This window comes from Ceratotherium simum, chromosome 29 (assembly GCF_057802395.1).
Source record: "Ceratotherium simum simum isolate JZ-2026a chromosome 29, ASM5780239v1, whole genome shotgun sequence".
NCBI lineage: Eukaryota > Metazoa > Chordata > Mammalia > Perissodactyla > Rhinocerotidae > Ceratotherium > Ceratotherium simum.
The window spans coordinates 27754941-27777731 of NC_141928.1; the positions used below are offsets into that span (position 1 = coordinate 27754941).

General features: G+C 44.5%; 1 long non-coding RNA gene across 1 annotated transcript in view; it reads left to right on the plus strand.

Moving 5' to 3' along the window:
• LOC147913239 (uncharacterized) overlaps positions 1–18912 on the plus strand; it is a 54541-nt gene extending 35629 nt beyond the window's left edge. The window contains exon 2 of the long non-coding RNA XR_015549027.1: positions 18659–18912. This is a non-coding gene — a long non-coding RNA (uncharacterized LOC147913239). The remainder of the gene's footprint in view (positions 1–18658) is intronic.
• Positions 18913–22791: the final 3879 nt, after the last annotated feature.

The following is a 22791-nucleotide window of genomic DNA, read 5'->3' on the forward strand; positions in this document are numbered from 1 at the left end:
AGGAGGAGAACTCTGGTTCTCTGAACAGATCAATTACCCTTTTTTGCTGCAAGCCTCATGCCTAGGTTTGTCTCTTCAATTCTAAAAACACTTCAATTTTTAAAATTGTACTGAAAAGAGGAAGAAAATGACTTTCCAAGGTCAGGTTGTTGGGCTGGTGGGTCAACCGGGAAAGAGATAGATGAGTTCTGGTATATCGTATGAAACTCTATCCAAACCGTCCTATTTTTGATATTTCCACCTCATTCGATGACATTATTTTCTTTGGAAGAATAGAACATTTATTATTCAGACTCTGGGCAGAGGAGTGAAATGGCCTGGATCTAGAGATAAGGGGCAATTTACTACTGGCCAGCTGCTGCCCTTGCCATCTAACATATATAGGTTTAAATGAAATCATCGTAGGCCCATGGCTGCCTCTGGTCCAAAAGAGAACTGTTTATTTTTGGGCCATAGTTTTGCCTGTCTTTAATGCTGTTTCTGAAAAACAGTGTGTATTTTCATCTCACTGTGTGCTTCTCTGCCTCCCGGCCCAGCCTCTGCCTTGGGAGAGCCTTATAACCCCTCATTGGGTTATTGCAATAGCCTCCCACCTGGTTCCAGTGACCCTCGGTTCTCCCTCCATCCTTCTCAGTTCAACCCCCACCCACACATTTCCTGAAGTTCAGCCCTCGCCTCCATGGCTGCCTGAACAAGGGCCACATCCTTGAGCGTGGCCTTGAAGACTCGACCTTTTGTTCTTTCCCACTGTGTTCTGTCTGCTCCTGCCAGTTTCACCAACAGCTGCTTTGTGATCATGTCCCCCCTGTTTCTGGAGCACCCTGTTTCCTCCCTTGGAATGTGTCTTCTCTTCAGTTCTGCATGCTCCCCTCTCCTCATCCTTCAAAGCCCAGAATTGACATTACCTTTTCCTTGCAGATTTCCCTAGTCTCTCTTTTGCTGAAAGTGGGATGTCTCTCCTCACAGGGTTGTTGAAAGGATTGGACAAGATTATGCATAGAAGCAGAGTGTGGAGTGGTAGTTGCCAGGGGCTCAGGGGAGGGGGAACTGGGGAGTTGCTGTTCAATGGGTAAAAAGTTTCAGTTACATAAGATGAATAAGTTCTAGAGATCTGCTGTACAACATTGTGCCTGTAGTCAACAATACTGTTTTGTACACTTAAAGATTTATTAAGAGGGTAGAGCTTGTGTTAAGTGTTGTTACCACAATAAAAAGAAAAGACTGCATGTGGATATGCAAAGTGATGTGCCAGCACCTACTAGACACTAGCACAAAAGAAATATATTTTTTTGATTTCGATGTTTGACATCTGGTTTTGAGACCTCCCCTCCAACATTCAGTAGCTGTGTGGTCCTGAGTAAGTTCCTTAATTTCTTCAAGACTCAGTTTTATCATCTCTTAGAAAAAAAAGAACAAGAATAACTGTCTCTCTGGTCCTATGGATGGATTAAATGTAAGAATACATGTAGAAATGTCCAGCATGGTGACATGGTAGGGGCTCAGAGTCCAACTTTAGTTTCCTTTCTCCTTTGAGGTCAGTGACTACAATATCTACATGTTTATAAACCTATGGCACAGAGCATGTAGACTTGTGCATAGTCAAGGCTCAGTAAATGCTTCTTGGATGAATGAATGAATAAATGATTGAGAGGAAGGAAGGCAGGGAGGGAGGGAGGAAGGAAGGAAGGAAGGAAGACAGGAAGGAAAGAAGAGAAAAGACATAAATGAAAGAGTTAGCCCACTTAGATCTTCATTGTAATGCAATTAAGGGGTTTCAACTCAAAGACAAGTCTTTCCACAGCGAACAAGGATATTCCTCTTCTTCCTAACCTGTGAAACATTTTCAGCAGCAGCAACCTTGACATTTGGAAAGGAGAGCAGTTCAAAGTTCCTAACTTCTGGAAGTTGGTAGTTGATATACCAGCAATGCTACCTCTGTTTAAGAAAAAATTATTTTGACAGTTCTTAAAATGGTAAGGAAGACTTTTTTCAAGGCTATTATAACAGAGTCAACTCTATGGCGGTAGAGGAGAGATATCAAGTTCAACTCTGAAAACAACAAGGACAAATGAGGATTTGTAGCCAAGGAGCAGAACTAAGGTGGATAAAAAGTCACTAAGAAGAGACCTCAAGGGTAGCGGAAGTCTTGCTGAACTGAGCTAATAGGATTCTTGCTAAAGGAAGGCCAAGGACTTAGACATCAAAGGTGGGGGATGAGGAACTTGATCAGATATCAAGGGTGACTGACTTAGCAGGATTCTTGCTAAGACTGGGCTAGGCAGGCTGAAGAGAGGAGCACCACTTGGGGGATCTTGGCAGTGACTGTTTACCAACTAATAGAAATATTTCAGTATTCTGGCCACTGGGAGAGCTCTCTAGGGACTTACTAGCTGACTAGCAGCCCTGACCATATCTGACTTATCAAATCCTGTCACCTTTACATCCAAAATACATCTCAAGTCCAGCTACTTCTGTCCACCTCAACAGCTATTGCTCTAGAACCAGCCACCATCACCTCTTGCCTGGACTTCTGCAGTAGGCTTCTAGGGTTTTCCTGCCTGCAAGCATGCATCTCTATAATCCATTCTCCAAACAATTTCCAGAGTGATCTTTTAAGAATATAAATTATATCATGTAATTCTGCTGAAAATGAATTCCATTGTACACAGTACACTATGCAGACTTCTTATCCTGACCTACAAGGGGCCACATGATTTGCCCTCTACCTCTTTGCTCTGACCTCATCTTCTCCACTCTCTTTCCCTCTGCCCAGCAGCCTTCTTTCTGTATCTTCCTCCCCTCACAACCGTGGCACTAACAGTTCTCTGTTGAATGCTGATTCTGCCCAGATCTTTGCCTGGCTGTTTCCTCACTCAGGGCCCAGGTCAAGAGTCAAATGTCACCCTCCTCTACTAGGATTTGTGCAATACCCTTTGTTTATTCACTCAAACTTTTATTGAGTTTTATTACTATGAACTTGGCACTCTACTAGGTAACAAGGATACACAAATGAATAAGACCAAGTTGTTCTCCTTAAGGGCCTCAGTTGAGTAAGAGAGCCAGAAAAGCGATTGCAAAGACCTCAGGATATTTATGGTGCAGTGCAAAAATGAGCTCTGATGGAAGCCTTGTGGGAGCACAGAGAAGGACGTAACTATTAATAACTGTACCTGGGGGTATCAAGGAAGGTTTTTGGAGAGTAACTGATTTTACCTAGATAATTACGGTGGAGAATCCTTATTTTAGAATGAATGGAACTGAACTAAATTATACTATTTTATTTAAGACCTAAGATTTATCTGTGTTTGGTAAATATTTAAACATAAGGTATTCCTGATTTTCATACACAATTTTAGTGGGCATTAGATATACTCAGGGTAGATTTCTTTACTTTTTTATCCATAAGGGGAAGAGCATTTCTCATTTAGCTGACTTGATGACAAAGATTGATGGAGCAGGTAGTGTCAGGAGGGGAGAACTTTGAGTTGGTGGGGCTCTAACTTCTCCTGTTGAAATGGGGTGAGTGGAACATCATGGTCACACAGCTGACCTGTTTTATCCCTGAAATAAACTTGATCAAGTGGATCTGTTATCCCTTGGATAGGGAGGCACATTCCAAATTGCCCTTCCCATTTCCCAGGAAGGTGGATGTCCCTTTCTTTCTTTTTCCCCCAGCTTTATTGAGATATAATTGACATATAATATTATGTAAGTTTAAGTTATACAATGTGATGATTTGATAGATGTATATATTGCAAAATGATTACCACTTAACACATCCATCACCTCACATAATTTTTTGTGTATGTGGTGAGAACATTTAACATCTTTTTTAGCAACTTTCAAGTATATAATATAGTGTTGTTAACTATAGTCATCATGCTTTACATTACATTCCCAGAACTTATTTATCTTATAACTGAAGTTTGTACCCTTTGACCAACATCTCCCCATTTCGACCACCCTCTAGCCCCTGGCAACCACCACTCTATTCTCTGGTTCTATAAGTTCAGCTTTTTTAGATTCCACATATGAGATCATAAGATATTTGTCTTTCTCTGTCTGACTTATCTCACTTAGCGTAATGCCTTCAAGGTCCATCTGCATTGTTGCAAATGGCAGGATTTCCTTCTTTTTTATGGCTCAGTAATGTTCCTGTGTGTGTGTGTGTGTGTGTGTGTGTATCACATTTTCTTTATCTATTTATCCATTGACGGACACTTAGGTTGTTTCCATGTCTTGGCTATTGTGAATAATGCTGCAATGAACGTGGAAATGCAGACATCTCTTTGAGATGGTGATTTCATTTTCTTAAAATGAGTTTTAAGAAACTCTTTAATTAACTTTAATTAACTCTTTCTCTTTAAGAAACTCTTCCTAATTAATCTTTGTAGAGATAGGAGAAAAGAGAAAATGTCCAAACTCACAATTTTCACTCCATAGTTACTATATCACAGCCACATGGTTTTATTTTTCTCTTATACTTTTCCTTCCTAGTAGTCATCAGAATTTGTAATTATGTACTAATTTTTGGATTTTTTTGTTGAATATTTTTGATTTTGTGTGTGTATGTGTGTGTTTGTGTCTCTGCCTTGTTGAAAACTCCATGAGGGAGGAAATTTCTGTGCTCCACCGCTGTATCTCCATATTGAGCACCTAGCATATAGTTGATGCTCAAAATGTATTTATTCAACAAATGAATAATAAATAGTCTTGATAATTTGAGTAAAAGCCTGAAAGAAGATAATGGGAGGATTCACATAAGTTAAAGGGGGTTGTAAGGACACCTCCTCAGGGAAAATCAACCTGTTGTGGCTCATAGAGATATTTCAATTGGGTGTGAATTTGAGGTCTCCAACCATTCTGATATTTTCTTCCAAAGGGGTAATTGAAATTGGACTCCTGGGGCAGGAGGTGCTTAAAATCATAGATAATGGAAATACCATTTGTTTGCTCACTTAGCAAGTATTCTTTGCTTCCAATAGAAGGGGAGAAATGCTAGACATTCCTATATCTGACAGAATATATTAATATTTATTGAATATACTCAAGAAGAATATTCTTTAGGATAAATTTTAGTAAATGGGTAAAGTTGGTATAATCTGGGACTAGGTCATTAAACAAGTAGTTCAAATTTGGTGAGTAGATCATTGAGCAAATAGCTCACCTTAGGCTTCCTTTACTTCTCTGGGTATCAACTCCACCTGCCTTTTGGTAGGAAAGGCTCACGAATGTCTTTGCCATTGAAAAAGAGGAATGATTCACCCAGATGGTTTGGATGGGGCTCAGTCAAGTCTCTTGGCAAGTCTGCCCTGTGGTTTCCATTCCTAATGTGAACTGACTTGATGTAGTCCGATCATGCATGAGTCCTAGGCTCACTTTGGTAGAAAATGATAGCTGGAAAGTGTTGGTGCCTTTCAGCCAAAGGTCACCAGGAGCATACTTATAATCAAACAAAGTTAGTTTTCCTGGTGTGACAGGCATGCCCCTCAAGGTTCCTGCTCCCTGGTTGACATGCCCTATATAACTTTTCCTCCCTCCCCAATCTAAGTAGGACCTGTGACTATGTTGGAATGTCACTCCCATGATTAGGTTACAAATCAGCCAAAAGGCAGATTATCCTGGGTGGGCCTGACCTAATCAGGCAAGCCCTTAAAAGTAGGTAAAACATCAGAGAGATCATCTGGCTGACCTGGAAGAAAACAAACGACCATGTTATGAACTGCCTGTGGAGGGGGCCCATGTGGCCAAGACATGAGAGTGGCCTCTCAGCGCTGAAGATGACCCCTGGTCAACAGCCAACAGCCAATAGCCAACAAGAAAACGAGACCTTAGTCCTACAGCTACAAGGAACCGAATTCTGCTAACAACCTCATGAGCTTGGAAGGACCCCAGGCTGCAGATGAGAACATAGCCCCCACTGACATCTTGATTTCAGCCTGTGAGAGCCTGAGAAGAGGACCCAGCTAACCCAGCCCAGACTCCTCGCCCAGGGAAACTGTGAAATCATAAATATCTACTGTTTTAAGCCTCTAAATTTATGGTTATTTATTATGCAGTAGCATATAATAGAAAACTAATGCAATTGGTTCATTGCAACAAGGGAGACAAAACAAAATGGAGAAGCTTGGAGTGTCTCAGGAAGGGAGTTAGAGAAGGGGCACGTTCTAGAATTTGGACTGTGTTAGGTGAATTGGGTGAGAGTTCGAGGAAGCATGGTTTGCTCTGGTTTGTGTGCTATCAGAAAGAAGGGACTGTTCCATGATTGGGTAGCTTTATAAGCTTTATCTGAGAGGTGGGAGGAACAGAGGGGACAAAAGCAGGGGAATGGGTGAAGAAGCCCCAGACACTCACGTTAGCAGGGAGAGGGGGACGCTTGGCCGTTTTTATGGTTTGGATGATGCTCCTGTCTTTGCGCTCAGACACGATTCTGGAGTGGCCTTGTTTTGTCTCACGCATCACAGTCAGAGTGGCCTTGTTTGTGTTGAACAGGAGGACAGCGTGGGTTTCCTGTTAGAGTCAGGCCAGCTCCGAGCTGACAGCCATCAGGGGCTGCTGTGGTGTGGGTGACAGTTAAATACTTCCACAATCTCACTAACAGGTTTGATTTTTTTTTTAAACATGGCAATGTTAATTAATTAATTAATTTTTTGGAAAGTGGGTGGGAAGGTCTTTTTAGATAATTTTTTTACAGCTTTATTGAGGTATAATTGATATACAAAAAACTGCACATATTTAAGGTATACAATTTGATGAGCTTGGACATATGCGAATTCTGCTAGATATACATTTACTAACTAAATGCTTATTAGCAAGCCATCACCAAAGCCATCACCAAAAAAATGATCAGTTCTGTAAGCTTAAGGAAGTCTGCTCTTAGGTGCTCAATTTACACTTTGCATCAAAGGTTTGTGTGAAATAAAGGCAAGAGCTGGCATTAGGCAGAATCTGGGAGAATGCATTGCTGAACGTGGACCCACTTAGAGATTTAGCTTAGGGCAATATATCCCTAATGTAATATCCCTAATATGATATCCCTAAGGTTAAAGAGTATAAACCTCACTGGATTCTCATATCCTATTCATGCAAAGGGAGGAAATGTCTCTGAAATATTATTAGCCAATACATATATATTAACTAATTTCACCAGTGAAAGCCCATTTGTAACATTCATCATGCTATTTAATAGAAACTCATTTTTGATGTCCAGTATGCTAATTTGATTGAGATAGGCTATAGAAGAACATCTAGTAGCTCCCTCTTGAAAAATGAGTATCTAGATTAGAATGCCATTTGACTACTCCTGAACTTTGTATACTTAAATATATACTTAATACAATAAATATATACTTAATAAAATACCATATATACTTACTATACTTAAGTGTTGATACTTAATACTTTATATACTATCAGTTTCTGGACTAGAACTTGATCCATCCTTGACCATCTATTGGAGTCACCTGGAGGTATTTTTTAAACCATTGATGCTGATGCTGCACCTGCAGACCCGGTATCTCAGACTCTCTGGAGCTGGCATCCAGACATTGGTATTTTTTAAAGCTCCCTGGGTGACTTCAGCATGGAGCCCAGGTGAAGAAAGACTGGCTTAATCCAAAGATGTAATAACACCACAATCTGTGCCAAGGTATTTTAAAGTAGTTTATGGATATCTTAAAACGGGGCTGCCCATTAGAATTACCTGGGGAACATTAAAAAAAAAAAGATGCTTAGACCTAACCCCAGACCAATTAAATCAGAATCTGTGGGTGAGGGGCCTGAGCACTGGTACCTTAAACATTTCCAAGTGACTCTAACGTGCAACCAGGTGAAGGTCTGTTGTGATGGATGATGCATGGATGACTGCAGGCTGCTGGAATGTAAGAGCCTCATGAGGAGAGCAGCTCCCATGGCCCTTCCACTTGTGTGATGTGAGGGGCATCTCCCATGGTTGGCAGGGGCTAGTTTAGCTCCCTGAAGACTCCCAGACTCTGGGCACCAGGGGAACCTGGCATTCTCCCGGTACTGACTCCCCTTCTCTCCCTGAGCCTTCCAACCCCAGTTCTTATCGTCTCATCCCAGACCTCCTTTAAAGTCATGGACCCATGTCTGCCCCTCCTCACCCCCACCCCAGGCTTCGTGAAGTCCTCAGGCTCCTCGTGGGCAGGGAATGAGGTCGCCTAGATTTTCCTCTATTGACTATGGCATCAACTCTGTAGATGTCTGCACTTGATGTGGAATGTAAGGGTGAGATGTGTAAAGATCACTACCCCCAGTCATTCTCCCTTCAACGCTGTGCACCGAGGCCCTTAGAATGGACCCCATCTGACTGTGCAGTCTACACCAGGATGGCCACAGGTGGAGCCTGGGCGTGGGCACCACCTCCAGAGCTGCCTAGCCTCCTCTTGTGTGTTCATTTCACCTTTTCTCAATTCCTCCCAAGTTGTTTGTTTGTTTGGTTGAGTTCTGTAAAAAAAATCCTTTATGTTGGCTCTGGTTTCCACCTACCCCTTTGAATGGATAACAGGAGGAAGCATCACATGGTCGTTAAGAAAAATGGATTTTGGAGTCACATCCTTCTGGGTTTGAATTCACCACTTATTTCCAGTGTGAACTTGGCCAGCCACTTGATCTCTCTGAGCCTGAGTTTCATCTGTTTAAAAACAGGTCAAAAATACCAATTTCATAGGGTTATTGTACGGATTAATTAGATGTTGCCTGTGGGAGGCCTAGGACAGAACCTGGCATACAGTCAGACTTAATTAACAAAGCATCCTTTGTTGTTAATATTACTGCTGTTATTATCCAGCTTGGGACTTGCAAGTCGGCTATAGCTTGACTATGGCCTCCTTCCAGAAGTGTGGTTCTCAACTTTGGCTTTACTTTGAGATTCCCTAGGGAGTGTTAAAAAACGTACTGGGGCTGGGCCCCAACCATCATGTCAGAGATTCTGACACAAGCATTCTGGGGTGTGGCCTGAGTCTTGATTGTTTTAAAAGCTCCCCAGGTGATTCTAATGTGTAGCCAAAGTTGAGAACCAGAGCAGTGGTTCTCAAAGTATAGTTCCAGGACCAGGAGCCTCAGCAGCACCTGGGAGCTTGTTAGAAATGCAAATTCTCAGGCCCCACCCCAGCCCTCCGGAATCAGAGTCTCTGGGGCTGGGGCCCAGTAATCCGTGTTTTAAGGAGCTCTCCAGGGGATTCGATTGAGTTTGAGATTCACTGCTGTAGGGAATCTGCCCTCTACCACACAAGCCCTCTCCTGGCTCTCTTTGGTGGTGGCTGGGGGGTTGGGAGGACCTCTCTTTGGGGGCATCGCATTCCTGCCAGCGGTGGCATTGCTTCTGAGTTTCAGCCTGCCTGTTTGAGGATCGAATTTAAAGCTGGTCCATCTTTTAAACAAAATGGACACATGCACAACTGGATAATCAAGGAGAATGCACATATACACACTTTCACATTCATCTGGCGTATTTTTCAGCAAACAGTAGCATCAGACAGTTTTGCCTCATGCATTGTTGTAAATAAAACAGAGGAACTTACTAGCTTCAATTTCATGGCATTTCATTTTTTCCTTGGTATTTAATAGCACTGGAAGGGATATTGACATAATAAAGCAGACTTTAAAGATACCATTATTGTGACCTGACATAGGCTGATTTGACTGTTCACGATAATCAGCTTCTTTTTGTTGAATATACATGGTTTCCACTGATCAGAGGGGCGTGAGGACAGTAGATCTCCTTTCCCTAAACCTCACTTCTGGGTGATGTGTTGCAATGCAAGTCGTGGACCAAATTCAGCCACATGTAACAACAACAAAATAATAAACAAACAAAACCCAACACAATAACAGAAAGACGCAAAGACCAGTTGATCTGTTTTGTGGATCCTCTGAAGTGTGGATCCTCTGTTCTTGGGGTTCTCCAACCTAGAGGGTTTGCTTTGAGGCAAAAATGGTTCTGCTCATTGGCTAAACTTCTCCAGCATCCCTGGCATTTTGAGTGCTGGACTTGCCTGGGCATTGTAGGATATTTAGCAACCCTGGACGCAGGCACTGAATTCTGCTAGCTATCCTCCCCCCATCTACTACCCCCTAGTCATTGTGATGACCCGAAAAGGCCTCCCCCTATTTCCAAACCTCTGTAACCCTCTGATGAGTGAAGGGGTGATGGGATCAAATGGAGCTCTTCACCTAAAGTATTTCTCCAAGGGTGTTAAGGTTGCTGGGTTTTGATAGATTTTTCAAAATATTCTGTTAATGCAGGGCAGAACATTTCTTGAATAGCTCACATTTCACCAATGAAACATTATTTCTAATATCCCTTATGCTAATTGACTAGCTCAATATGCAGCTTCAGATCGTGGTATTTAAAGCAAGCACTTGTCATGGTGCTTGTAGCAGGCGCTGGAGTGGAGTGGGGGCTCCTAATTAGGGTCTTTCAAATGCTAACCAGCCACCTCTGGAACGTGGATTCCTGATTAGGGTACTTCACATATTAACTAACTGTTTCTAGGGTATAGATTACTTTTAATTTACACCTCATATTTCTCACTCTCTACGCTGCAGCATGTTAACGTAAATTACAGGTAAGGTACTATGCCTTGGAAGGGAAACCTCTTATGTGGTGGGTGTGGAAATGAGCACGTGTCTGCTGGGTGATCAGCTGTATGTGTAAGAAGGCCTTAGAAGGTGCATTGCCTTTGACCCAGGGAATATTGTGACCAACTGGACTGGTTTGCCAGGACTGAGGGGTTTCCCGGGATGTGGGGCTTTCAGGGTGAAAACCAGGACAGTCCAGGGCAAACTGGGACAGTCGATTATCTGACCAGCAACTCTGGCTCCAGAAATCTATCCCAAGGTAATGAGCCAAGAGGGGTTACTTATAATAGATATTACCTGTGAAAGTGCAAATTTGGAAGCAAATTACAGAATTACAATAGGGAATTTGCTGAGTAAATTTTGGTATATCCATCAGATGGAGTACTCTGGTTCTAAAAAACTTTTGTTCTGTGTATTTGTCAGCTCGGGCTGCCATAACAAATACCACAGACTGGTGGCTTAAACAACAGAAATTTGTTTTCTCACAGTTTTGGAGGCTAGAAGTCCCAGATCAAGATCTAGCAGGGTTGATTTCTGGTGAAGGCTCTCTTCCTGGGTTGCAGACGGCCGCCTTCTTGCTGTGTCCTCAACAATTGGAGAGAGTGAGCCAGCTCTCTGGTGTGTCCTCTTACAAGGGCACTAATCCCATCGGATTAGGGCCCCACTTTATGACCTCCTTTAACCTTAATTACTTCCTTACTCCAAATACAGTCACACTGGGGGTTAGGGCTTCAGCATATGAATGTTGGGGGGATAGAATTCAGTCCATTGCATTCTCAAAGACCACTTGTGGAAAAGAAGGGATGTTCACAATATATTGTTATCTGAAGCCACAAAATGGTATGTATGGTATGATTCAGATATTACCTAAAAAACAAGGAAGAAGAAAATATATGTGTCTATAGGAAGACTTAAACATACAGCATGTTTAAAAATGGAAATTAAGGTGACTAAGTTTCTTTATCCTTTCTGTAGTTTTCTTTTTTTATGCCAAAATTTTAAAAGGTTAACATGTAACACTTTTTAAATAAGAAAATTTTAGTTTAAAAATATAGGCTCTGGGGGGCCGGCCCAGTGGCGCAAGCGGTTAAGTGTGCACGCTCCGCTGTGGTGGCCTGGGGTTCGCGGGTTCGGATCCCGGGCGTGCAACGACGCACCGCTTGTCAAGCCATGCTGTGGCAGCGTCCCATATAAACTGGAGGAAGATGGTCACGGATGTTAGCCCAGGGCCAGTCTTCCTCAGCAAAAAAAGAGGAGGATTGGCAGATGTTAGCACAGGGCTGATCTTCCTCACCAAAAAAAAAAAAATACAGGCTCTGGTTAGATTGCTGCCAGGCCAGGGGAGAATGGATATGCTGCCTATTAAGGAGAAAAATGGGGCCTGGATTGGTGGTAGCTATAAAAGAACAAGTGAAGAGGGAACCTGTAATGTTTGTGCAAATCTGAGTTGAATACTCCCCGTATAATTGGCAAATGGAGGCTTGCTCTCTGTGAGAATGAGTAGTGGTTAAGAACCTTGTATCCGGAACTGACCATCACGGCTTTAATCCTACCCTTTGACTTGCTAGCTGTCTGCCCTTAGGCAATGTTTCTCTGTCTCAGTGGTCTGGAAGACACAAATAACAGTGATGCCTACCCCATTGGCTTGTTGTGAGGTTAGAGTGAGTTATTCCATGAAAGGCCTTGGAAAAGGGTCTGCCAAGTAGAAAGGTGCTCAGTAAATCAGCTACAGTTGTTATCGTTATTATCTTCTAAGAATGCCTGGATTTGCATCTTAGGCAAGGCTTAGAAATTCTTTTTGCCTCATGGCTTTGGATAACATGTCCCCTGTTTCTTTGGGAAGGGTTTCTTAATCAGTGCCAGGCTTGCTAGATTTGACAAATAAAAACACGGGATACCCAGGTAAATCTGAATTTCAGATAAACAACAAATAATTTTTTTAGTCTGTAAGTGTGTACCAAAAATTGCCTAAGCCATACTTACACTAAAATATTATTCATTGTCTATCTGAAATTCAAATTTAACTGGGTGTCCTATATTTTGTCTGGCAATCCTAATTATTACAGATAATATAACAACAGTGAAAAGGAACCCAATGATGAAGCTTTCTTAATCAGATCCATCTAAGCCAAACCTGCCCCTGCTGAACTGCTGGTACTGGCATTTATACTCCTTTGTGTTGAGGAGTGTGGGAAGTAACCTCTGCGTAGATCTCAGCTTGACACCTGGTACATGGGAAATTGCATAATCTCTTTAAGCTTCGATGTCCTCAAATGCAAAATGGGGCTCATAAGACCTGCTTCATTGTGAGAATTAAATAAAATGAGATAATTCCCAGCCTGTGCAAAGCGTGGCCTCCGGGGGTGAACGTGCGGGTGGATTTCAGAGCGCAGTCTATTCCAGTCCTTGTAGTGGGGAAGTGAGAGGTTTATTGTCATAGCTGCCACAGTCTCCTATCCTCATGATCTTTCTTGCCTGGAGGAACAGTAAAGACAGCAGGAAAATGGTCTCCACTTCACTTCCCCTACTCAAATCTGGCATGAGAGCATCTAATTGGGAGAGCCAAATTTGTATGGCAAACCCTTAGTGCAAGCCAGCCGTGCAGTTGTAATGTCTATTTCCAGCCTCCCCTGAATGGGAAGGCACACTAGGAGTGGGAATGGATGCTGAGTGCGTTGGATGCTCCTCAACCCAACAAAATAGCATGACGGTGAAGATGGCTGTAAAGGTAGCCGTCTAGATCAAGAGTGAGTTATCCAACTCCCTTTCTCTAGAACTCAGCATCATCCCTCTTGCTGCTAGGGTACTCTGTGTTTGAGACCCAGCCTTGATTCTTTTCTTCCTCTGCCTTCTATCTTCTTCCTCTCTAGGGATCAGTTTCAGTCCTTACCCTCATTCTACGGTCCAAGACTTAGGTATTGGTTTTCAGACTTCTCCGTGTTGCCAGCCTGAATTTTTAAGCATTGCCTTTCTTGGATTCCTTGTTTTTGTGCCTTCCTGGCAAAAACTTGCTCTTTGAAGTCTGTCCTTTACCTACAGGTTGCACTTTTCCTTATCATCTGGAGCTCATCTGCTCTGGTCTCCCCTGCCTCCCCATCCCCGGTGAGCCTGGTTCATTTGTCACCCGCATGGTTTTCCCCATCTTGCTTTGGTTAAGGGTTATGAGAGAGAAAAAGTCCCCATGATGGGCCGGCCCCGTGGCTTAGCGGTTAAGTGCACACGCTCCACTGCTGGCGGCACGGGTTCGGATCCCGGGTGCGCACCAACACACCGCTTCTCCGGCCATGCTGAGGCCGAGTCCCACATACAGCAACTAGAAGGATGTGCAGCTATGACATACAACTATCTACTGCGGCTTTGAGGGGTAAAAATAAATAAATGAAATCTTTGGGAAAAAAAAACAAGTCCCGATGAACCAAACCCGGGCCATGGGAATTTAAAACCACACAGCATGAGCCCAGCTATAGCCTGCGTGTTCCTGGGTACAGGGAGCAATAATAGCATCTCAGCCCCAGGTACACACTGCCAGCCAATCGCTTTGCATGTTAAACTGATCTCAAATTCTTAAGGATGAGCAGCCACACCACTTGTTAAAATCACAATGCATCCCTTTTGCTGCCAAAAATGGAACTGTAATTTCCCCCTCCTCTTGAAATAAATACTTTGCATGGTTCTGAAAAATTTTAGCAATTAGCTTGTACCATCACCTCTAATTAGCCACTGGCAAACACAATTGAGATAATAAAGCTTACCGAGGGGGAAGCATGAATAAGCACCAGATTCTAAACCTACTGGGGAACTGACCCTGATGAATCATTTAATAGTCACCATAATGTAATTTTGCAGGTTTGTTGTGCACACACCACAGAGAACATATTAAGTGGGTCTGAGCCATAAGAGAGTCTTAATGATTAATTTGCCATATGCTCCTGAAAATCTCATTTTTTGAAAAACAATACACATCTACTCTTTTTCTTATTAATAAAACCATCAAGAAAATCCACTTTTCTTTCCATCTCGCTAATGACTCCCTCTAACTCACATGGATATCCAAGGATTGGTCTTTTTTTTTTTTTTAATTATATCTAAATTCCCATGGAAGTTAGAACACAGCTATTTACTCTCTTATTATATATTTTATTTCAATTGTTGGCAATTGCTTTTTAATCATTTTTATTGGCTATTCCACAGTGACACCATGGGGAAGATAACTGTCATTTGTTTTTATTTACAGAGTAAATGCTGCTGCAGGGTTAAGTGGCATGCCCCTAGACCTCTGCGAGGGGGGGGTCTAGATTAGAACCTAGCCTTCAGATTCCCAGCACGTATCACACAGAAGGACTGGAAACAGAAAACTACTACTCTGAAGGTCAAAACCCGACCAGGAGTAGGGAGCCCTGCCTCTGAGCAAGACCACCTGAAACTCAGTTTCCAAATCTGTAAAATGGGCTTGTCATGGGTCATTGTTGTGAGGATCCAATAAACTAGTGGACATAGAAAGGTTTTTGGGTTGTACACACCGAAGGGATTTCAGAGTCACCAGAATGGCAGGCTCCCTTTTCCCTGTCCCCTTCTCCTGCAGGATGAAAGTCTGGCCGGTCTCTGGGCAGGTCGCTTCAGGGGATTGGTCTTACCCTTCCTCCAGGTGGGTCCTTGCCTGTGAGTGGCTGTGCTGGACACACAGCTGGCTGCAATGAGGATGCCGTTGATTTTCTCCGTCTGGCTCAGATACTACAGGCTTCAGCTTTCTTCAAACAAGGGCATACTGGCTCCCAGTATATGTTCACACCAGCCTTTACTGCAGGGGCTCTGGGGATGACTTCACAATCTTACAGAGCGTGGGCACAGGGGTGGGCGGGCTTGGGGAACAGGTCTCAGCCTGGCTACATTGCCCCCTCCTATGAGAAGGGATGATGCTTCACTGCTTAGGGGACAGTAAGGCAAGGATGAGTGTGTGTTCACAGAGAGGCTGTCCAGGCCTGTGGACCTCCCGAATTCAGTCCCTTATTCCCTCTGCTCCTAGTAGCTCTCTCCCTTTCACTCACTACCTGTTGCAATGTTCCACCCTATTTCCCTCTTCGCACCACTGCTTCCTGTAGAAATAATTTGTCCCTTAATTTCTCCTGGTGTCTGCAAATTTTGCATAGTCCTGAAAAATTTTAGTGATTAGCTTGTATCGTCACCTCTGATTGGCCACTGGCGAACACAGTTGAGGTAAGGAATGTCAATGGCCAGATTCTCCTGTGCCCTATGTAGCACCTTTGTTCAAATCAGGAAAGGAGTCCCCTCTGAGTAGGCACACTGCTTGGGATGTGGGCAGTACCTTTATGGGAAGGAAAAAGGTGCCGGTTTCTCCTAGTGGGTACAGTGCTGACAAGCCATATGCTTTGGCCTGCTCCTTAGCCACGGGCTTTTGTGCAGTGCACAAACTGGACAACCATACATGGAGGCCCTATCAATGGCTTTTCTGCTCATGTACAGCTGGGGCTGAGGGAGAGTGGGCTCCTTGTCAGGGCCAGGGGGCTCTCTCTTTGCCCCTTGCAACACACAGAAGGGGAACATGAGCTCAGATTATATTACTGAGGGTATAGTGGGTTGAATTTTGACCCCCAAAAAGATATGTCCAGGTCCTAATCCCTGGAACCTGTGAATATGACCTTATTTGGAAAATGTCTTTGAGATAATTTAAAGATCTTGAGATGAGATCATCCTGGATTTTCTGAGTGGGCTCTAAATGCAATGACAGCTGTCCTTATAAGAGTAAGACAGAGGGAGATTAGATAGACAGAAGAGGAGAACGTAGGAAGAAACACAAGGACGAAGGCCACGGAGGATGGGGCAGAGACTGGTGTTGTGCAGCGACAAGTCCAGGAGCACCAAGTGACACCAACAGCTGCCAGAAGCTGGAAGAGGCCGGAAACAGAATCACAGCCCTCGCCCCTGGAGCCTCCAGAAGGAGTGCACCTCTGCCCACACCTGGATTTTGAACTTCTGGCCTCCAGAACTGTGAGAGAATGAAATTCTGTTGTTTTAAGACACCTATTGTGGTCATTTGTTACAGCAGCCCCAGAAAATAATACAGGGATAGGGGTGGGGATTGAAGGGGAGACTCGACAGGGGTTTTCCTTTCTGAATCGTAACTGGTTCTCTCCTGCGGTATCTAAAACCAAGCACATCTCAGCCTGCATGGGCCTCTTCCCTTCTTCTGACCCCGGCTGTCCTCAGCTTTATAAGAGAAATTATTTCTCCTTTTAATATAACTCTCTTGAAAACTCACTGCTTTTATTATATTGAAAAACAGCATAAGCATAACTTCTGCCCCTCTCAATTTTATACAAGAAATTAATATTTCTCCTATTAAGATACTCTCTTATGAACTCACATCCCAGCCTTGTTTCACGAAGACGGTGTTTTCCCATCCCTGGCCTAAGTTATTCCAAACCACTTCTCTTTAACTTGCCCTTGGCAGTGAGAGAGAGGAATCTCAACTTATCCTTCAATAGTTTTTAAGCATTGTAACCCCTTATTTCCCCTCTAGCTGTAGGCTGCTCAAAAGCCTGCTCCGGGTATTATCAATCCCCGTACCACCCAACACGGTATGTGGCATGTGGCAGATACTCAGGAAATGTTTGTTAGCTAGAGTGACCAACTATCCTGCTTTTCCTGGGACAGAAAGGTTTCCTGAGACATTAGGCTTTCAGTGTTAAAACCAGAACAGTCCTGGGCAAACTGGAATGGACGATTGAGCACCCCAGTTGACTGAACAAATGAGTGAATTGCCCTGACCCATTGTTCTTGGGGACATCAGGACTTGGGCAACTTGTCCAATACAAAGTTATTTGATCCTAGTCCCCAGCCTGCCTCCTTCCTGGGTCTCCAAGCATCCCAGGGTCCTTTCTTCCCGGGGAGCCTCCTCCTCAGGCTAGAACCACCACTTGGGCACCAGGTCCAGCCAGGTCCCAGTGGCCCTCTGCTTAATGCTCCCCATGTGTAGATCCAGTTCTCCTGTCACTTGACTGTTTTGTTCTCTAAATTCTTTACTAGCTGGTTTTTTTCCTCCTTCTTCTTAAATGTTGAAGTTCTCCAGGATTCTGTCCTTGGTCCATTTCCACCTAGTTCATGGATGACCTCAAGAACTGAAATTAAAACAAAACAAAACAAAAATCCAAAACAGAACACCTTGGATGCCATTATCAACTCTTTTTCACACCCAACAGGCCATCTATCAACAAGCTTGGCATATTCTTTTGAATAAATAGTAAATCAATTCTCTTCTCTCCATCCCTGTGGTCACTGCCATATGCCAAAACCTTATTATTCCTTGTTGTTTACTTAGATTTCTCATTTCCAATCTTAACCTTTCCAATTTATCCTTTTAATTGCTTCAGAGTGATTGCTCTAACATGCAAATATGACTACGTTCTTCCCTTGCTTAAAATATGCCAATGGCTCCCTGGGTCCACAGGATAAGTTTCAGCTTTCTTAGATTGGCACATGAAACCCTTCTTGACCTGCCCCTGTCCAACATTCTGGCTTCATCTGTCACCTCTTGCCCATCTCAGAGCCCACATTCCTGTCTCAGTGAACTGCTCCTGCTCCTTTTATGACCAGACCCTTGGACCTACATGTCTCTTCCTCTGTTTGTGCTGCCTTCCCATCCTCCTTCACCCGGCTGCTGCTTGCCAGGCCTTCAGAAGTCAGCTCACAGGTAACCTCCCTGACCCTGTTAAGCTGGGTGAGATGCCTCCTTTGTGCTGCACCAGCATGTGTGTTGACTGCTCTCAGAGCACTGACCCACCTGCTTGTCTCCCTTGCTGGAGGGTGAGCAACCCAAGTGCAGGGCAGTGTTATTCACCTTTGTCTTCTCTCTCCACAGCACTTGACACAATGTAGGCACATGTACTGGGTTGAGTAGTGTCCCCCAAAATTCCTGTCCACCTGGAACCTCAGAAAGTGACCTTATTTGAAAATAGAGTCTTTGTAGATGTAATTATTAAGTTGAGGTCATGCTACATTAAGGTGGGCCTCTAATCCAGTATGACTGGTATCCTTATAGGAAGAAGAAAGGACACACAGAGACACAGACACACACAGAGAAGATGGCCATGTGACAGCAGAGGGAGAGATTGGAGTGATGCAGCTATGAGCCAAGGAACACCAAGGATTGCTGGCATGTACCCGAAGCTAGGAGAGAGGCAAGGAAGGATCCTTTCCTAGAGCCTACAGAGGGAGCGTGGCCCTGCTGACATCTTGATTTTGGACTTCTGGCCTCCCGAACTGTGAGGGAATAAATTTCTGTTGTTTAAACCACCTCATTTGTGGTACTTTGCTGTGGCAGCCCTAGGAAACTAGTACAGTGCCCAACATATTGGTTGGCTCGATGAATGGTCTAACCCCTCTCCTCCTTCCTCACAGCCATTGGGAAAGACCTCTGTCAACTCTGAGCTGGAATATTCTGGTAGCCTTCTGATTGGTCTCCCTGTGGTAGCTAAATGGAGTGGCACCTTGAGTTTATGACTCCAAATGGATCCTGTGTTTGTTAGGCTGATTATCAGAGAATTTTTTTCTCACAACCCAACTATAAGGTTAGCTGAATCCCAGTGCTAAAAAATATCACCTCTGCCCTGAGTGAGGCTTTCATACGAGGCTCTGCTGGGGCACCTAAAAGGACAATGATTCGGGATATCGTTGAGCTCACGGAGCAAGCCCCATGCCTGTTTTTGCACCTGCTTGCTAATAAATGAGAGTCTGTGGGGCAGAATTCTGACACCTGCTTTCATTATAACGTACAGGGACCCGTGGCCCGGAGACCTCGTGCATGTACATGGTGAATGACAAAATTGACGCAGGTCAGTTCTCACCAAGAAGGTCGTCGAAAGAACTCCAGTTTCGGAGCAAGACAAATTTGGACTAAAATCCCAGCTCCACCACTGACTGCCTGAATCACCTATGATGTTGCTTCAGAAGGTGGTAACAATGGTCTGTGCCCGCCTCACCAGGTTATTGCTATAATTCAGCGAGATCAAGAGTGCGAAAGGTTTTGGGTATTGCAAGTGTTCCCTGTTATCCAGTAACTTGCTTGCAGTCACACAGCGAAGGGGTGAGGTGCTGTCTGGGATCTCAGCCCTGGGGACAAGGCTCTTTCCCCTGAAATAGAGACAGTGGCCTCTAATGAGGGCCTTACGCATTAATTAGGAATCTGAGATTTACCACCTTATGCACTTTCACATACATTTTCCACTTTTATCCTCACAAAAGCCTTTTATTAAAAAAATTCTTATCCTCATTAAAAATATAGGTTAGTTTTAGAAATGAGGCTCCAAGAGGGGCTACAGCTCCCCACAGCACTGGAGAGTAATGGTTCTCAAGCTTGGCTACATGTGAGAGCTTTGAAAAATCCCCATGCCCTGCTGCTTCCCAGACCGATGAAACCAGAATGTGTGATCCTGGGGCCCAGGCATCAGAACTTTAAAAAGCAACTTGGGTGGCTTCAAAATGCAGCCAAGTTTGAATATCTGTGCTCTGGAGTTTATAAGTCACTTTCTCCTAAATGAAGTGATTTGAACTTTTACTCCCCTGGGAGGACAGCAGAGTAGATTTCATCATCCCCACTCTGAAGATGGGAAAACCAAGGCTCAGAGAAAATTTTAAAAAGATGTGGACTGCAACCAGATTTCCTGATTCTGCTCCAATGCTCTGTCCCTGTGGTAGGGGGAGGAGCTGTGCCATGTCACTGACCTCACAGGCTCCCTTTCAGCCAGAAGGCTGACCAGGGTTCATGGAACAGTTTACCGCTAACTAGCCAGAACAAGGTTCAGACGCCCTGTCCCCAGCACCCAGTGCCTGGTCTCCCCTGCCCTCCCGTGCAGTTCTTGGGTTCCCTGCAGCACAGTGGCCGAGGGGTTTCCATATGGGCCTGTCAGATCCATTTCATTCCCGCCTCTGTTTTTCCATCTGCCTTGTCATAGGGTGTATGGTATGGGCTTGTCTCTGCCAAATGCTTTAGAGGCTCTGGAATGGAGAGAGCAGCATGAGCCCAGAGCGCTTAGGCCATGGGAAAAGCTGGGCTTTTCCACAGATCATCCCTCCCTGCTGCCCCAGGTTCTCATGCCCCTCATGATTCCCAGGGGGCCACCCGCAATTAAGACACAGTTCTGGAAAGCAGAAGGCTCTGACAGCCCCACAAATCAGCCTCTATATCCCCACCCCCAACTCACACACCCCCAGTCCCTCCCAGGACAATGCTATCAAGTCATCTGGAGCAATGGAACCAGAAAACCCCAATGTAGTGAGAGAAAACAGAGGCCTCTATTTCTGGCTGCTGGTGCGATTTCAATAGAAAGCCCTTCTCGAGCAGGAAGAAGCAATTCTGCTGCTGGGTCCCTAACAAAAGCTGACCTCTTCCTTGGCGGCGTTTCGTAGGCCCAGAATCAAGCTGGGGTTATTTCCCCACCATCGCCATAGTCATAGCAACAGCTTTGATTAATGCGGTGGCCCATTAGAGGGATAATGTCAGCCCTAATCAGAAACGCCTCAAGTATCCCTCTTTGCATTTTGGTAAATGGCGTAATCACATTACGGTTCGATGTGTCTGGGAGCTGATTGCTGTCGCGAAAAGTCTGCCTGATTTTCCAGGTTAAGGGGTGTCAGGGGGCCCAGGACGCAGCTAATCACCGTGCATTGTTGGGAGCGTTTGGAGGGAAGACAGAGGGCACAGAGGCCGCCTGGTATGTGCTGCCCTCCCCGTCCTTCTGGGTCGACAGGAGTGCTCTGGGCTGGTGGTCTATTGGCAAGGGGTGCGCCTCCCTGAAGGAGACGGGCCGAGAGTCAGAGCGATGTGATATTTACTGTTGTGGTTAAGCATAAAGAAAGCAGAGGCATGGCTGGAAAGAACAGGCAGGCGGCCGAGTTGGGCTTGGCTGTTCCTGCCTCTGATCCATCAAGCTTGTGATGGACAGGCAGCCTCAGGTCATGCCACTGGGCTGGAAAACTGGCAGGAGAGCCCCACTCTGGCCTGAAGGTAGGAAACGGCAGGGGTGACATGAACAGCAAAGGCAGATAATAAGTGTGGACTTGACTTGTCATAATAGCACTTGGCTGCTGGCAGGCCCTGCATTGCTGAAGAATCTCTTGAAGCTTCCACTCAAGGGTAGATTCTTGCTCCATCCCGGGAATAGGAGACTTTCCCACCTCTCTCCTTTCACTAGCAGGGAAACCAAGGGAAGGAGAGGTGACATCTCTCATCCCTGTATGTATATAGTGAATCAGTGCTAGGTTCCACCTCCCAAGGGAGCCTTCTGACCCACGCTGCCTCTCTCTGCCTTCCAGCCCCGCCTAGCTGCTTTTGTCTCTGCACATCTGTGGGTGACAGTCACAGTAAATCGTCACCACCAATATCGAAAGATTAAGAGGAGGACCTGAGGAAATATGCATTGAGCCCCCAGAGACTATTTTTAGATGCCCCTGGGAGGTTTTAAAAAAGGACTCACACTGTTAACTATTTATGACTTTTCAAACGCCATACAGAAATAGAAGGTAGCACTTAGCTTCTCCGATGCTCAGGAAGTAAAATCTTCTTGGAGGCCCGAAACCACTTCGGGGCCATTAAATTTACTGTCTATTGGATGACATTTAATATCTTGCATAATGTTTTCATTTCTGGCCATGACACTGGTTTTCCTTCTCAGTATTAAAAATTATCTCAAGAGTAGCTGAGGAAATGGAGTCAGTAAGTGAGAACTATCTCAGAGTCGCAGGGTTGGTCTGTGGCCAAGTCCTGGTGGAAGCAATTCTCTCGACACTTGAGTCAAAGTTCACTTCAGAAGGTTCAGCTAAATGTCCCAGGGCAGAGTGGGGTGTGGAAAGTTCCTCAGAGGGGACCCAACCCAACAAATGGATAAGACATCATGACACCATGAATCAACCAAGCTCTGTCTTCCATCTTTCTTTGCTCTAAGCCAACTTTCCATGTGGAAGAGTAAATACTCTTCCCAAGGAGATGTTGGGTTAGATATGTTATGGGACACAGGCTCACTGCCTGCCCTAAAACCTCACAGACTGGTGTAGCATTATGAGTAGGACAGAATGAAGTTCCCTCAGCTCTAGGGGGAACTAGTAGCATTTTCCAACTGCTCTCTAAAGTATTATGGTGTCTTTCCAGTAGCCAGGATCTTGATCATGTCTTCCTTT